General features: G+C 39.1%; 1 long non-coding RNA gene across 3 annotated transcripts in view; it reads right to left on the bottom strand.

Moving 5' to 3' along the window:
- Positions 1 to 1,010: 1,010 nt before the first annotated feature.
- LOC139081801 (uncharacterized) overlaps positions 1,011 to 18,405 on the bottom strand; it is a 77,458-nt gene continuing 60,063 nt past the window's right edge. For all 3 annotated transcript variants that reach the window (XR_011537128.1, XR_011537129.1, XR_011537127.1), the window contains one exon: positions 1,011 to 1,270. This is a non-coding gene — a long non-coding RNA (uncharacterized lncRNA). The remainder of the gene's footprint in view (positions 1,271 to 18,405) is intronic.

Below are 18,405 nucleotides of genomic sequence, written 5' to 3'. Positions count from 1 at the left end.
CCTGAGTTGGTTGGGGAAGTAAGTTGGCAAGTCACAGAAAGAAAGAAAAGGGAGACATAGAATGGACAATTGACCAAGATGTTTGAATCCCAAGTCTGAGTCTTACTAGTTGAGTGACTTCAGGCAATCTACTTTATCTATTCTTTAGTTTCCCATGAAACAGGGATGGCAATGGTGTCGGCTTCACAGGAATGTTGTGATGATTCAATGAGATAATATGTATATAGATATGTAACGCATCTTGGTCACAGTCATTCCCAGGAAATGTAGGAATTATGGTGTTAACAATGGCCTTTGACGGGTTGCTGAAACCTTGGAAACTCAACACTCATGAGCAGCTTCCGGGAAAAGGGTCCACAACTTTCATCAAGAGTTCTCCCAATGATTAAAAACTCCTAGAATAATGGAAAGCAATTTGAAAACATTAAGACTATCACTGAATTAAAAGACAGTTGTTCCAGACAAACTGATCTTTCCAAAGTTACAAAGATAACAATTATCAAACTGGTATCCTTGACTAAAACGTACTCATTGCTTTTCTTCACTTATTTAAATAGTTCCCTCTTTCCCTCAAAACTCAAGTCAGGTAACCTTTGCCGAATACCTGGCTGGGCCACTCAGGTGACACTTGCATAGTTCCCTCCTTACAAGTTGAGCCTGTTTCTCCAACTTCATCCCACCTGCTGGAAAGCAGGGCTCCAATCTTACATCTTCCTTCAATGCCCAGCACAATCCTTTGCACATAGTTACTAATTAGCAAATGTGTGTCACTGATGATATTTGTCAAGGTGTGATTCTCTGTAGAGTATAATGAACTTCTGGGTAAGTCCATGTAGTGGACCATCCCAACTTTACAGCATAGCATCCAACATATCATAGTGCTTCGTGGGTGAAGGGTGAATGAAGATAAAATATTTGCATCACTACAAAAAAATTATATACCAATAAATGGATAAATTATGCAGGTAAGAACACAAAGAAGTATTTTTTTAAAAGATCACCATATGGAGGATGTCACCAACTGTCTCAGCATTTATTTCAAACGAATATGATAGTTTACAAACATTTATAAGTCATTTACCAAAAATTCATTGGAGCAATATATTTTCATCAGGAGACCTAAGTTTAAGTTCAGAGGATCAGCCACCCTTACATTCTGCTTGAGAACGATGTCCAAACCATTGTTTCATTCATTTTCCTCTTATGGTCCTAACATGAAGCACGCCACCCATCGTTGAGTTGTACATTTCTAGAAGTTTCCCAGCAGTACCTATGATAAACAGAATAGGAAAGGGAAGAGTCTTAAAATCAAAAGGAAAACAGCCAACATGGCAAGTAAATTATCTTTTGTGGTGATAGGGTTGGGAGAGAAAGGGGATATGTTTGTGCAAAGGAACCACAATGTGCCATCGGAGCTATTGATGGATAAGCTGTTTTCGAAACCTCTGCTTTTTAAAGAAACCATATCAGCAGCACCAAGTGGGTCATTTGCTGCATATTTGTCTTCAAACTGTTTTTTGCAAAACGCTGATAAGCATAACTTAACTCGAGAGAGAAACTATATACATTTTTCATTTAAACACAGAGCAAATGGGAAACCACAGGACATATACAACTGTGGGAGCAGGAGACAAATAGGCTTGTGAGAAGCCAAACAAAGATGCTGGCTGGGTGGAACAAAATCATAGACAGGGCACAAAGTCAAAGAAAAAATGGACTAGTGGAGTGGAGGTGAATCCCTGCTAGAAATTCAGGCTGTTGCTATTTTTCTCCCACAAAGGAGCATTTCCACTTAAATTTCATAGGAAATTCTAGACTGAAATTTTACACAGTATTGATTAATAGCTTATTTTCTTGTCAATGTATTTTTATGAAACACAAAAATAGTATTGGAAAATAAACTAATGTGGATCATATTATATCTTTAGTGGGGCAAACAGGGATGCTATATTCTGAATACATTGTTAGGTATGGAAGACCAGCATCAATTGTGGCATGAATAAGGATCATGTAGCCCCAGCTCATTATTTGTAACAAATTAGGTTGCACAGAGCATTAGTTCCATCAGATGTAAGCAGGTGACATGCCAAATTAATGGTTCTGTAGTCAAATCTCTCACCAGCTAATAAAGAAGCTCATATATACAGATACACACAAGAAACAAGCTCAAAGCAGGAATTTTTGTAGCATGTTTTAATGAATTTTCCAAGTTATGTCCCAAGATTGGTCATAGTTCTGTGTCTTCTACTGTTCACAGAGTGTGTTCAGGAGAACACTTGTTCCACAAAAATTACATAAATACACACACGTGTACACACATACATAACACATAAACAACGTCCTTGGTAAAATAATGTAGAGAAATTCTATGCTACATCCCTTATTTTTAAGAATCACAATGGACATTAATTCATTAAAGGCTCTAAAAAGTCCTACAGCAGAAACCCTATTTAACAAGAATTGCTGAAATTTCTCATCATGAAACTCTTTACCTTTTTTAAATATGTAATATTTACTAACAACTCATGTAAAACAGAACTCACTTTGGAGTATACTGGTATAGAAAAATATTTAATAACATAAATTAAACAGAAAAGTACAAAAGTAAGAAACAAAAACAAAAATCACAAAACAGTATGTACACTATGATCCTATTTTTCCAAGATAATTACCCATTTGTTTTCCCTATTTTCTCATAGCAATTTTTTGTCAGAAAAAAATATGCTATTGATAACATCTTTTTAAACACTTAATATTGTTTTATTTGGCATGGGGGAAGGTACCTAAGGCATGACACATTTTCTAAAGTTTCCAAGCATTCAAATGTCTATTAGGGTTATAACTGGAGCCAAACACCTTCGGTGAGTGACGGCCCTGTCTTGCTATGCTGGGTGTTAAATGTTGAATATTGAATGTCATGGGAAGTGCCCCAGGCTCCTATTTCTACTCCTAATTGGCGCACCTGAAAAATATCCATTGAATTGAGCCTTGAATCACCTGCATAATTAATATAGTATATAATGAGGAGGCTAAATGTGAAGACGAAGTATTCTCATGCTTTTTCCCCCAAACACCAACTTTAGACACCTGACCAAATACTATTCAATTTCATCTGAATATCTCTTTCCTACTTAAGTGAATGAAAGCACTGCATTCTCTCTCATTTCGGCAGATGGGCAAAGGCAAGTTGGGCAGCAAGCACTCACACCCCAGCCAGGAACAGATGGACAAGAGGGAGACAGGAAAGGTGTGTGGTTCTCCATTCCTCATCAGCCTCTCACTTTAAGGAAACCAGAATTTACAGAAAGGTTGCTATAGCAGACAAGTGTACATATGGAAAATATACTATATGGAAATTTTGCTATAGCAGAGAAAGAGCTGTGGGGATTGACAAAGAAGGCCGAGGAGATAGCTTCCACCTTGAAGGAGCTTACGATCAAATGCACAGAGCAGGATAAATGGAAGAAATAGGATTTATACATTTCAGCTCTACTGGGATGCAGCTCTAAGCTCCGTGTAGTCAGGGTGGTGGGAAGGATTAGAGAACTGGAGAATTACATGGTATACAGGAGACTTCTCTGGAAAGACAGTGTAAATAAATCAACCAAGAAGTGTGCCCGCATGCCTTTTTGAAGCACTCACGGGGCTTGCCACGAGAGGTGTATGACCAGGCTCACACCCTCAGGGAGCAGGATTTCTTTCCGGTTGCCTAGATGGCATACCAAGAGGAAATGTAAAAAAATAAATAAATAAAAACAGTGTGTAATTTGGTTCAAAATGAGCAGATAGAGCCTGGCATAGAGCCTGGAAATAGGTACTTAATACGTGTTTATTGAATTTAATTAGATCTATAAGCTGTCAGAGGGCTAGACATGAGATCTGCCGCATTCTACAGGAAATGAGGATTCCTATTAAGTAATAACAGACAGAAACAATGGCATGGGTAGTGAAAGGAACCTTTGGAACAGGTTGGGGAGAAGCCAAGTAGAAGAGCTTTTAAACACAAAAAGCAACAGTTTAAATTTTATTTTAAAAAGGCACATTAGAACCACTTTTATGCTAGGAAGGTAAGCGACAATCAAAATAAGTCCTAAGGACCACAAGTTCTGGTAAGAATGAAGAGATGAGCCTTGAATCTGGCAAACCAACAACAAGTCTATTTCTAGGTTTTTCTACAGCTATCCTGGCAATATCACTTCAGAACAATTGTCAGGATTTGAACGTAAACTCAGAGGGAAAGACCGAAAGAAAAGAATATTTGGGGCTCAGTAAACACAATTCATTTATTCTCAAAATCTAGTTGGGTATTCAACCATTGTAAGAAACATATTACGGTGACTTTACCCATTTTTATAACAAAAAGGAATGTAAAGTGTTTCATTACTTGCCACACTTTATTAATTCTAGTGCAATAAAAATGTGTGTGCAAGCACACGTGTGTTTGACAACTTAAGAATCCTTCTGATATATGGAATCCAGTAAAACCAACAAAAATTAGTATCAGCTTAAAGAGCAATAATCTGACTAGGCAAAAATCTACCCATCTCACTGGCATCATCTTAGTAGGGAGGATAGGGGAGGAGAACATGGCTGAAACTTTTGTTCTAGGTACATTTTCCAAGCCATCTGCGTCCAAATGGGAGGTGAGCCTTCTCAAAACGAATTCTCATATTCTGCTGTTCACATAGCAGACTGTTATTGAGCCTGACCCCAGGATGGCTTTGGTCATACGGCCAGTTCTTGCACGCATTAGCCTATTGCTCTGGATATGAATGTTCTATTCAGCTTTCTCGGCTGTCAACGGCATGGACCATGTTACATGCACATCAGAGATGAGTAGAAGAGATCGTTGCTTAATATGTAATTCATATGTCTCCCTTCATTACTGTCAGAGCCACAAATATTTCCAAACCACAAAGCAAAATTCACTTATATCACTGCTTATATAAGCTGCAAATACTTTGTGTGCATTTGTACAATGTTAGGCAGAGCTGGATGTGTTTGTTCTTTCACACATCTGTTCTCCCTGCTTTTTGGGGAAGGTAGACCCTGAAGAGTATGACCCTATAAACTTCGGTTAGTGCCAGCACAATGTCCAAAGTCTGTGGCCATGGCTTTTTGCTGCAGATGATCATGTAGAGTGGAGCTCTGAAGTGCATTTTGAACCAGCTTTTGTGTGAGTCGAGTTACCAGCTAATTAGAACTAAAACCTCAAAGGAAAACGTGCAGGTCGGAGGGGTGGAAGAAGAAAACGTTGGTTTCATTTTATATTTCATTTTTCTTAATTAGATTAAGAAGCTGCCCATCTTCTCTTTCAACATGAAAATTTTGAAAAAGAAGAACACAGGCCCTCCTACCTCCAGGATGATTCCAATGCTTTAAGTTTCACATTCATTTAATTTCACAAAGGCATTTTTGTTCTTGAAATAATTATTCCAGATAAGAAAATTCCCATCACAATTATGTGAAATCAGACCCCGAGAACACATTTTGGCTGTGTCTCTTGACTAAAGAGTGGTACTCAGTATCAGAACTTGTTTTTCTCCCAAAGACAGATACCACCAATGTTAGACTGCATTCGCAATGGAAATCATCACTTGGGCACTGAATCCAGCCACAGAGGATTTGGCAAAAAGGCTGTAACCTCTTCTCCCTCCTCACCAGTGAGAATCCCACCACAGTTTTCCATCCGTTGGTGACCTCCATCCCAGATTACCTCAATGCCCTTTGCTCAGGGCTATGGTTAAAGACCTCCCAGAAGCTCCAGCTGTTGGTACAGAATGCATCAGTTGTCTAGTTGTTAACGGTCATAGACTGATGTGACTGGAGTGTCTCTGAATCCCCAGGGCCCATCTGGCTTAGGCTGGTGGTCCCGAGCTCTTTCATCAGCCTGAGTCACTGAGTTTTTCAAGAAGTATATTGGGCCCATTGATATTTTGCAACTTTTGAATCTCCATGTAAGTTCACCACTTCTAGGCAAGGAAGTAGACTGGATATAAGTAAAAGGTAGAAAACATTCTTGAGAATGGATAGATGTAAAAAGGAATTTTGGTGAGTTCCCTCAGCTTTGTGCAACAAATTAGGCAAGAAGTTAGTAGTAAAGAAAGTATGGTCTCTCTGAAAGGATGCCATGGGATGCAAATGCTTGCCAGCTGGAAGCTAGAGATTCTACAGCAAGATGGTCTCTCTATCTGGGTTCTACCATCACAACAATTAATTAAGATTCTGAAGAAAATGAGTATGAAATGGCAATTTTCAGCAGAGGGTTTATACAACTTGATTCTGCTTCCTCCAGTTCAATGAAATCCAAGGTTATCAGCTAGTCTCCTGGGGCTGTTCGCTATGGAAATATGATAAGAAATAGCAAGGCAAAATGTCATTGTCCTTAAATACTTCACTTCCAAAAGTTTGCTTGGAAATCAGAAACAGAAATTAGTATACCAATTATCTGGAAGGCTCTCACATACTCAGTGGTTATCTGAGTTCATCTTAGTCCAGTATTTGGGGTTTGGACTAGTCCAGGATTATTTACAACTTGGCATTAGAAAACAGTTTAGAAACATTAATTGAGAAGAACTAAAATAGCACTGTGGATACACTATAGGAAAGTTTACTAAATAGTTAAGTCAGGCATGTGTATAGAGATAACGTCTGTTCCACTCAGAGAAATCAGTTATGAATGCTGACAGCAAAACCTGAGTTGGGCTCAGAGAAGTTAATCCGTATGCAAACAGGGCAATCAGCCTCCAGTGCGGTGACAGAAGATTCTAATGAGTAGGCAGAATGACCTACCACGTTTTAGGGTGAAATCATCCACTATCCAAAGAGAAAGACAGTTCATAATCAAGCATTTTACGTTAATGGACACCCGTAAATTGAGAAAGTTAAATGACAGGAAAAATGGAATTAGCTAGATTCACATGACTAATTCCCAGAATTAATGTTGTTGTATGCTACTAAGTATATTACAATAACTCTGTAGAAAGAGTTACTGTCCATGTTGCAGACAGTCCCAGGAGTGTTAGAAAAGTGGAGCTTAAGACAAATGAGTATACTCAATGAAAATAATTATATGAGGAAATGCACGTCAAAATATATTAACACAGATATTATGCATGTGTTACAGGGGTGTGGACTATGTGCATCTCTCGAGAGAGAGCTGGGGTTTCAGTCCTGATTCCTCATTATGCCCCCTTCACAACACAACTTACCTTCATCCTGGTCCCCACGCTGGCTCAGCCAACCAGCTACAGGGCTCTCTGACTGCCTGCGAGTTTACTGCAAGAGCAATGATTCTGCCTGTGGCTTTACCAGCATAAGGACTCTGCCCCATGAGACGCTGCACGTTGCTTTACATTATATCAGGGTCAATTTCCCTTCATATTCCCTCTTACATTTAAAGACCCTTTGGACTCAGCACCCTAAGAACATTCCTTTGGTTCTTCTAGTCCCTAAGGGTCACCATCCTTCAGAGTCAAGGACTTTGCTCCTAACATTCCAGGTTGTCTGAGATTTCTAAAAGCCAGTCCACTAACAAGCATCAGTCTGTGTTGAAGTATTCCACCAGTCTGTAGCAAAAATCAGGACAAAACAAAGAGCAAGAGAATAATTATTTTTCCCCTGAAGTTAAATGTATGCTTTATAAAAGCTACCTATAGCCTAACTTTGTATACTTTTACCCTCCTACTTTTTTGGTGTTCTTTCATCTGAAAAATGATGGTGATGAATTGATGGGAAATTTTCCTTTATGTCATTATTTTGTTAAACATAAAGAAGAAAACCTTGTTATTCCTTTCTTTTCCTTCCTTCTTTCTTCCCTCTCTGCTTTCCTTTTTTTCCCCTTCTCTCTCACATTCATTATTTTTGTTTGTTCTTTCTTTGTTATTTGCTGTTTTGTGAAATTCAAAGGTGTGGAAAACATGGTGTCATGGATTCTCGCTGGTCGCTAGGCTATATTGATTGACTGTCAACGTCCACCTTGCATATACTGATCATATGGTTCCTTTTAAACCTCTTTAAACTATATTGAAACCTATTCCTGCACATTCTTAGCATGCAAGGAGAAACTAGGTATTTTCTATGGAGGGCTATCCAGAAAGAAGGAAAGAAAGAAAGAGAGAGAGAGGAAAAGAGAAAAGAAAAGAAAGAAAAGAAAAGAAAAGAGATTCAGTTACTGTGGTCTCCCATGTTTTCCGTTCAAATTGTTCCTTCAATCAGGCTTAACTCTGTTGCTGCTTAAAGCTGACTGAATCACTGTCTCCTTCCTACGCTATAAGTTTGGGTTGAACATGCACCACCTGAGTAAATTCAGTGGATCCAGAGAGGCTGTGGGTCACTTTCACCCCAGCAAAGCCCAGAGTGACTAGATCACTCCTGTGACAGCTCCTTGTTGACAGAATAAACCAGAATGTGGAAGCATGTGAGGACGTGTACAGACCTGGAGCAGCCCTGGGGATCACCTGCTCTCCCTAAAGATGCTAAAGCAGTAGACGACAAAGAAGGAGGCCAAGGCCCTATCCCAGCCCTGCACTAACTGGTGGTGTGGTTTTGAGGGGGTCAGTTTACAATTTGGGGTCTCATTCTCCTTACTTACAACAATAGGAGGTTGTGACCTACCAGATAAAGATGCCAGAATACGATGGACCAGGTCTTGTGTTGAATCCTAGCCCCCAAAGATGAGGGTATTAGGAGGTGGAGCCTTTGGGAGGTGCTTAGATCATGAGGGTGGTGCCCTCATGAATGGGATTAGTGCCATTATAAAAGAGGCCCCAGAGAGCTCCCTCCCCCTCCACCATGTGAGGTCGCAGTGGGAAGGGCTCAGCTATGAACCAGGAAGAGGGCCCTCACCAGAGAACATAACCAAGCTAGAGCCTCAATCTTGAACTTCCCAGCCTCCAGAATGTGAGAAATAAATTTCTGTCGTTTATAAGCTACCTAGTCTGTGATACTTTGTTATAGCAGCCTGAATGGACCAAGACAGTCACACAACCATAACTGCACACTCTGAGAGCAACACCAAATGTGTATCATTTTTTAAATTTAAAAACTAGACTCAACTAAAATAACCGAACATAATAACATTAAAACCTGTACATTTTAAAGGTGATCTGTGCTTAGTAAAGATTTTAAAAGCGACTCGATTCATTTTGGTACCGTTCTGTCCCAACTGTTCGGTACAACTTTCAATTCCTTTTTGGATCTCTTTTTAAAGTGCTACATTGTGTCACCCCATTCTTGTAATTTTAAGTTCAATTGGCTTCCTAAATTGCTTGACTCAGAAAACCAGTCTTATTCTTCCATCAAATCCTCTTTTCTTCTACTCCAATTAGAAATGCTGATTCTCTTATCAGAAAACATTTCCTCTATACACTTTCTCACCTACTTAGGTAAAAGATTACTTTTGTCCAACTCTTTTCCTGGAAATAGAAAGAAACCTACAAGGAGATCAGGTAGACCACCTCCACGTCAGCAGCGTGGACTGCTCAGCTTTCTTCCAGTCTCAACGTCTGTCTCAATTTGCCCATCTCTCTACGTTTGCCTGCTTCAACCCAATTATGCTATATTTCCTGAATTATAAGAAACATATTACTTTTCACATTTTAATACTTCTAAAATTGTAATTTTAATTGAATTTGGCAGTTTCCTTATTACCTTTAACTTATTATCTTAATTGGAATGCAGCAGTCCTTTTAACAAATAGATGATATTCAATATAAAACTTGTAAATATAAAGCATTATTTAATAAAAGACTATTTTCTCAAAGAACAAATCTCTTCCCTACAGAAAAAATGAAAACATTTAAAAAAATCTTAGTAAGATGTTGTTAAATTTCTTTCATTATGTCGATTTTAAATAATCCCTCTAAATTTTTGAAGCATGTATATGACAAAATTTCTTCCCTGGCATTCTAATAAAGCAATTCTGGAAGATGTGGAGACCCATTTAACTACTAAGAAATTGGGAGGAACGTTCTTTTGCAAGGAGACACCTGCTTTGTTGAAAACTGGGCTGCTATTCAGCTGGATGCATTTATGGGGCAAAGATGACTCTCTTCATTTTGATTTTTCAGCGCCTGTGCTGCACCTGTCATTAAAAGCTTTGCACGTCACCCAGTTGTGTGTTGATGGATGTTTAACAACTGGCTTTCTGGGAAAAAATGGGGAGGGGGAGAGGAAGCCTCGATATGTAGCATTTGCCAATTTCCCTGGTTTCCCACCACAGCTAATTTCAAGCTATCAACATCACATTGCTGAACGCAGAGTTGGGAAGAGATGCTCACAGGCCATCCCAGAGACTCCAGCACACACCTGAATGGAATTTCTGGAAAAGAGATGTGATAAGCTACTGCATGGCTGAAGGGAGCCTCAGGCTGGTACCGCCTTCTTGAGGGAGAAGAATAATGGTAGGGGAGCAAGGACAGAAATTTGGGTGGAAAGAGATAACTGCCTGAGTCAGGGGTGAAATAGATTTTACTGGGGAAAAAAAATGTCTAATTGTGGCTTGTTAGGTTATTTATTGTGTGTCTGTGGGGAGGAGAGGCTGTGTAAACGTCCTCATCTATTTCAGCAGTGAAATATTTGGTAAATTCTACGTGGCTCACTAATGCTTTGGGATGAATGTGGGGGGTGTGAATTGCAAAAACGTGTTGAGTTCTTCTTCAGGATTGGTGTAGGACTAAAACTGAGGCTGACTGACACAATAAAAGTAAGTGGGCAAATAATCAAAGTCGGAGTGGATGGAAGGTTCCAAGAAAGAAGGAAAAACGAGGGTTTTTTTGTTTGTTTTGTTTTTTCTTGCTAAGGAATTTCAGTGTATATAGCTGGCCATAAAGGATGGTAAAGAAAAGACAGAGGAAGGGATGCTGCAAAATGCATGAGTTTTCATTGGGTTTGGGAACTATATGACTAAGCCACCAATGTTATGACATCATTAGCCAAATTTTCTGTGTTCTCTTGACAGATCCAGTTTTGATACAATCTGATATAGCCTTCTAACCACAATTGGCCCCTCAATTTTAAGTGTTTAAGAATTTCTTCTGGATAGAACTTTATAAATTATTTACATTTGCTGAATTCTTTGCCCAGATTTTTATCTGAGGAAATTTCATAGTAGAGTCAAATAGATTCTGTGAGACAAGATGCCCACAAATATGACTGACTTCTCACCATTTTATATGAACAGGGAAAATGGGGAGCAGAGAAATTGAAAGGATTTATCCACAAGCATCTCTTTGTCCAAGGATAGACCTGGAAATATAACCATGTCTTCAGATTTCTGATTCTGTGCTCTTTCTTCCAGATAATATTTCTCTGGCCGTGCACCAAGCTCTCGGATGCACAGAGGCCACCAGAAACAGAGACAAGAGGGTATGGTTATACTTTGGTTATATTTTGCCCATTGCTTGAGAGACAATTGCTACATTGGTTCTCTCCAGAACAGAGGAGAGAAATGAGGAGGACTGGATGGGGCTGTTCTCTGTGTGGTCCAGAGGCCTTTACTGCAGGAAGTGGGCCCTTCCGGCCACAGTTCTACCAGGAATCTTTTTTTCCCCTTATAGTAAAACCCTGTTTATAAATATACATGCACCCATATGCAAACATATACATCCCTCAAATGTCCAGAGCAGTTCTGTATCCACAGAGATAAATACAGAAAGAAGAAGCATGACAGAGACAGATGGATATAGAAGTATTTTTAATTTTTTAAGAAAACATTTGCCCGCTTTGGGGAGAAACAGTCAGTTCTAAGGGAAAGGAAACCTGTACTTAGGCTAAACTTCCTCAGGATTAATTATTACTGTATTTGAAATCCAAATGACTTGACCCATCATTAGTGGATAAGTGTAGGCCAGGGAATAAATATCCACTCTGTCCACAATAAGACAGGTATCCGCATCGAGTTCAAAGGCCCCTGGACTTTACCACACACACACATTTAGGCCATCTTTAGAGTTGTGATGATGACGAAAGGTTGGATGTATTCTGAAGCCCAAGGAGGCAGCCAGCACAACCTCAGACTAATTAGCAGAAACCACAGGTATAACCAGCTGCTGGGCCATTCACGTAACCAATCCTTGAGCCAGATGCCACTTTTGGAAAAACATACCTCAGTGTTCCTCATTGAAATTCCGTCTCTGGGCTTATAAAGAGTGTACTGTGTGAGCAACACAGGCATGGCTTGGGGCAATTGGGGCCATTCTGTGAGATATAGTGAGAGCCTCTGCTCTGCTTTCCAAATGGCTGCTCATTGTAAACAGCCTGTTCAGTGTGCCTGGGAACACCACATAGGCCCAGCCGGCGGGGTTTTTATGCACGTTTGTGTTTCCAGCCTCACTGTATTCTGACTTGTGGAGGAAAAGGATCAGATGGGTATAAAATCTCATATGAAGTAAATGAACGAAGAAGTGTTTTATCAATAAAATTTCATTTACACCTCACATGCGTATCACTTAAATGACAAAAGCACGGGAACACCTCACATCTTCTTTAGAACACACGTCTTTTTTTCTATTAATAAACAGAGTGCAGACCTCAAACACTTGTGTACTTAATAAGTGTTATTTGAAGATGGTGGCATTTGTTGAATTGAATTCATGCACTTGGCTTACAAAGGGTTCTCTTTACTCCATCCTAGTTAATGTGACTTCAAATCAACGACCAATCCTTCCCATGAAGGAAACATTTCATGATTTAAATGGATTTTAAAGCAATTTGGTACCATACCCTATACATGTTGGCTGTCATTATTTTGAATATATGTAAGGTCATAATTCAATATTAGTACACTGTCTCTTATTCTGTGCATTTTCTATAGAAATATCTACTCAGGAGAGCAACATCTGGCAACAAAACCAAACAGATTACTTAGTTAATAATACCCTTTTGCAACTCAGGACAAAAGCAATTGTGTAGAGCATATATAACTTGATATAATGTCTTTCCAGGGCCAGGGAGAGGAGCTTATATTAAACCAAAAAGCAAACAAAGGCAAAAGAGCAGAAGGGCTAATGATAGAATTTCCTAGTTTGTAAAAGATTGGTAGAGGATAGCAGCAGTCCCACAAACTTTTAATTTGCCAGGATGCACCACCTATTCTTCTAATCCCTTTATATCTGCATTGAGTTTTCAGTCTCTCTATAATCCTCATTCTCTATACAATTTCCCAAAGTCTTTCTTCTCCATGTCATGGTTTATATTTTTCCAGTCAAATTGTCTAAAGTCCATGATAAAGCAATATTGAGTGATATCTTTGCAATGAGCTGAGATTCTTGATGCTCTGGTGGGCAAAATATTGTTGGGGTCCCTAGAATAAATCTGAGTTCATCAAGCAGCCCTCATTCCTCCCATCTCTATTGCCCACTTTGACGCCCTCCCTGCAGTAGTCAAATGCCCTGATGCTACAAGGATAAGGGAGCTGAGCGTGGCCTAGTGTCCAACCAGAAACCATATCATAAAAACAAAGACTGCACAAATTATAAAGCATGAATAGTAGAGTAGAAACAGGAAGATGGATAAAAATGAAATGTGTTGATATTAAATATAGTAAAGAATAATAAAGAAATGTAACCAGGAAGGCAAGTAAAAGAATGGGGGAATTTCTATGCAGGTTTCAGGTAAGGTTCAAGGTCAGTTACTTAACCCTTAGAATGCTTTACATAATTCTGACCCAATATGTGTGGAAGCCCACATCCTGAAGACATCAAACTGTTTACTTCTGAATGGCTCAAAAAAAAGTACATTTGCATCTTTGTAATTAACAGGTTCTAGAAGGAGTCAAATGTTAATATTTTAAAAATTATTGTTTCAACAAGTGCAGTTGACTTCCGGTCTGGACAAGATAGTGTAGAGTTGTTTTTCCCTATTCCTTCTTGCTAAGCACAACTATACACCCAGGAAATGGAATAAGAGACAACCAAGGAAGGATTCTGAAAGCTGGTAGCAAGAAAGTGGGTTTGTTTAGGACCACAGGACTGGAGGAACTACACAGCAAAAGAGTGTCATATGTGCCACCACCCCACAAAAGAACACCACCCGGACCATCTTCTAAACACTCACCTAGCAACAGAAGGTGACTCATGTAGGCTAATTACTTCCCTAGACTGAATGAGACATCCTCTGATATCATCAGGTGAGATCAACACAACCAGCAAGGGGGTTGGTTGGGATCCTTGCCAACAATAAGCAGCCAGGAGAAGGCTTTTCCTCTCTCACTAGGCCCAAAATTCCCCTCCCCACTTAGAGACACCAAGGCAGGAGGGAAACATTAGCAAGAGGGACACAGCTACAGAAAGTAGTGCAGTCCAGGAAGCTTCTTTGTGCCTGTGGATCCAAGTTCCTCCTCTCCCATCCAAAGACATCAGGGTATCCCAGCGGTACAGATGGGGGACCCCACCACACCCTTATCCACTGTGAGACATCTAGGGGCCAGGCCTGGAGAAATCCTTTACCCCTTCAGGCAGTGCCAGCAGGGAACAGTGGGAGCTCCAGTGTCACCAGATAAACCAATCAGACCAAAGTAACATTGTAAAGACTCTGAAAATTAACCTTTCAGTGGAGTTCAAGTCCACAAGTGTAGGTCAAGACCCACAAGCTAACCCTAAACAGGGTGACTGCCAGCTAAAATAAAAGATTTCAATGAGACCAGAGTCTCCTAACATAATAGAAAAAAATGTCAAAGATGGAGTGGAAAATTATCTCATACAAAGAACCAAGAAAATCACAAGTTGAATGAGAAATGACAATCAACTGACACCAACATGAGATGAATCTCATGTTGGAATTATTTGACAAGGATTTTTAAAGGAGCTATCATAATAATACTTCAACAATTGATTTCAAATTCTCTTGAAACAAATGAAAAAATATAAAAATCTCAGCAAAGAAAGAGAAGTTATAAAAAAGAACAAAATGGAAAAATAGAACTGAAAAAATACAACAGAAATGAAAAACTCACTGGATAGACTAAATAATAAGGTAGAGATAACAGAAGAGAGAATCAGTAAACTCAAGCACAAAACAATAGAATTGACCCAGTCTGAACAACAGAAAGAAAAGAGACCGGAAGAAATGCACAGAGCCTTAGAGACCTGTGGACAGAAACAAGGGTAAAGGCGAAAGAGTACTTGAAGAAATAATTACTGAGAACTTCCGCAATTTACCAAAAGACAGAAACTTATAGATCCAAGAAGCTGGGCAATCATCAAAGAGGATAAACCCAAAGAAATCCATGCCAAGACACATCATAATTAAACTTTTATAGACTAAAAACAAACAAAAAATCTCAGAAACATTCAGACAGAAATACATTACCTGTAAAGGAACACAAATTTAAATTACAGAGGATTTCTCATCTGAAACTAAGGAGGCCCAGAAAGAAGTGGTATATGATTTTTAAATGCTGAAAGCAAACTGTCACCCTCAAAAATCATACCCAGTGAAACTGTCCTTCAGTACAGAGAAATAGGGACATTCTCAAAGAAATGAAAACTGAAGGAATTTATTGCCAGCAGACCTACCATGAAAAATTGGGTAAAGACTTTCTTTAGACAGAAAGGAAAAGATAAAAGAAGGAATCTTAGAGCATCAGGAAAGAAGGAGCAATGCAAAGAGCAGAAATCTCTATGGTACATACAATAGACTATGCTTTTCCTCGTGAATTTTATAAATCACAGTTGGTATTTCAATTAAAAATTATAACACCGTCTCGTACTTAAGACAAAGATATTTTAAAGTGGGGAAGGTAAAAGGACCTAAATGGAAGTGAAGTTTTCACTCTTCACTTGAAGTGGTAAAGTGTTCATACCAGTAGACTACGATAAGTCACGTATGTGTATTTTAATACCAAGGGCAACCATTGTGAAAACTATACAAAGAGATAGACCCCAAAACACTGTAAATAAATCAAGGTGGAATTTTTAAAAATTTTCAAGTAGCCCACAAGAAGACGAAAAGAGAGAAACAGAGGAACAAACCAAAAGAAACAAATAGAAAACAAATAATGAAATGTCTGACTTAAGTGCTAACATATTAAGAATTACCTTAAAGGTAAGTGGTCTAAATACATCAGTTAAAGATTGTCAGTATGGATTAAATAAATTGATCCATGTACATGCTGTTAACAAGAAACTCACTTCAAATTCAGCAACATGGATACATTGGAAGTAAAAAAATGGAAGAAAATGTGCCGTGCAAACATAATTTTGAAAAAGCAGGGGCTGGCCCCATGGCGGAGTGGTTAAGTTCAGCATGTTCTGCTTTGGTGGCCTAGGTTTGCAGGTTCAAATCCCAGGCATGGTCATACACCATTTGTCAGCCATGCTGTGGTGGTGACCCAAAAAATAGAGGAAGATTGGCTTGGATGTTAGCACAGGGCTAGTCTTTCTCAAGCAAAAAAGCAGGAAGATTGGCAACAGATGTTAGCTCAGGGCGAATCTTCCTCAGCAAAAATAAATAAATAAAAGGTAAAAAAAAAAAAAGCAGCAGTTGCTATATATTTTTTTAATCTTTTTTTTTTAAAGATTGGCCCTGAGCTAACATCTGTTGCCAATCTTCTTTTTGTTTTCTTCTCCACAAACCCTCTCAGTACAGAGTTATATATTCTAATTGTAGGTCCTTCTGGCTCTGCTATGTGGGACGCCACCTCAGCAGGGCTTGATGAGCAGTGCTAGGTCTGCACCCCGGATCCAAACTGGTGAAACCCTGGGCTGCTGAAGCAGAGCATGTGAACTTCACCATTCAGCCACAAGGCAGGCCCTGAGGAGTGGCTATATTTTTATCAATAAAGTAGACTTCAGAGCAAAGAAAATTATTAGAGACAAAAAGAGAGATTGCATAATGATAAAAGGCTCAATCCAAGGAAGATAGGATCCTAAATTTGTACATAGTGAACAACAGAACCTCAAAATGCATGAAGCAAAAACTGATAGAGCTCAACTCTACGATGCTCATTTTTGGCTGCCAAAGGTGGGGGAGGCAGCAGGGTGGGCGAAATGCGGCAGGAAGATAAATAAATAAACAAAATGCAGGTTTTTCTCACACAATGTTTCTCAGATGGAGATACTTCTTACCATACATGGACAATTTTATGTGAAAAAGTGGTTACTTTTGAAAAGCTGTTATTAAGTCAAAGTTTCACTTTACATTTCAATAGTGTCTTAGAAATGAGGAAATGTGATGATTACTTCCTAATTGTTTCAAAAGTGTGAGTCTTGCTGCTTGTTAGGCAAAGAGAAAGAATTCAATTGACAGACTGTTAGAATTCCATTCATCCCATAAGCTAAATTTCTGATGAAAACAGGCACAAACATATCACATAATTAGTAAAAATTTGTTTTATTATTAAGGCAAAAAGTGTAAAATCTGAAAATACCATCGTAAGTTAGCTTATAAAACAAAAACCATAGCCTTGGTTTTTCACATTGATCAAAATTTTCATCTAACCGCTTTGTATTACTGTTTAACTATACAGTTCACGTTAACCAAACACTGTGAAATTGCTCAGATTGGAGGCTGGATTTTGCTTTTGTTTTAATGAGTGAGTAACAGAAAAGCCAAAGTTTGGCTGATTTCTGCTGATGCTGTATCAGTTGATGGACATGTACTTCCAGAAATCAGTTCTAGAATTTTCCTCGTATCTTGAACAGATGGTCATGTCTGCAACTGTGGCTTTAGCCATTCCACTCTGGTAACCTTTCACCTTGAACTTCTGGAGTCCTGAGATAACTAGTGTGTTCTCTTGTCTATAGTTGGAGACCATTGTTAAGTTCAGCCAAGCATTTTAGCAAGAATTTGCACATGAGGTGATAAGGTAGAAATAGATGGGGTTTTTCTATTTTAAAACGCATATACAGGATCTTTGTGTATTCTTCTGTGACCTGTTTATTTCCTCCTCAATTATGTTTTTAAAATTCATATATGTTGCTCATTCATTTTTGTTACCGTGGAATTTTATATTGTATGTTCACAGTCTATTTGACCATTCTACTCGTAATGGGTAGTTGAATTGTTCTTTTTTTTTTTTTTTTGAGGATGATTAGCCCTGAGCTAACTACTGCCAATCCTCCTCTTTTTGCTGAGGAAGACTGGCCCTGAGCTAACATCCATGCCCATCTTCCTCTACTTTATACGTGGGACTCCTACCACAGCATGGCTTGCCAAGCGTTGCCATGTCCACACCAGGGATCCAAACCGGCGAACCCCGGGCCGCGGAGAATCGGAACGTGCAAACTCACCCGCTGCGCCACCGGGCTGGCCCCTGAATTGTTCTTATGAAGAGCATTCTTATATTTACCTTCTAGTAAACAAACACAGGAGTTCATTTAGAGTATCTCCCTAGACACTGACTCCTGAGTTGTGGGTATGTATCTGTAAAGTTGATTAGGCAATACTGAATTGTTTCCAAAGTAG

Source organism: Equus przewalskii, chromosome 2 (genome assembly GCF_037783145.1).
Source record: "Equus przewalskii isolate Varuska chromosome 2, EquPr2, whole genome shotgun sequence".
NCBI classification, from domain to species: Eukaryota; Metazoa; Chordata; class Mammalia; order Perissodactyla; family Equidae; genus Equus; species Equus przewalskii.
The sequence above is the reverse complement of the archived record's forward strand: the minus strand, read 5'-3'. Positions and strand labels throughout refer to the sequence as shown.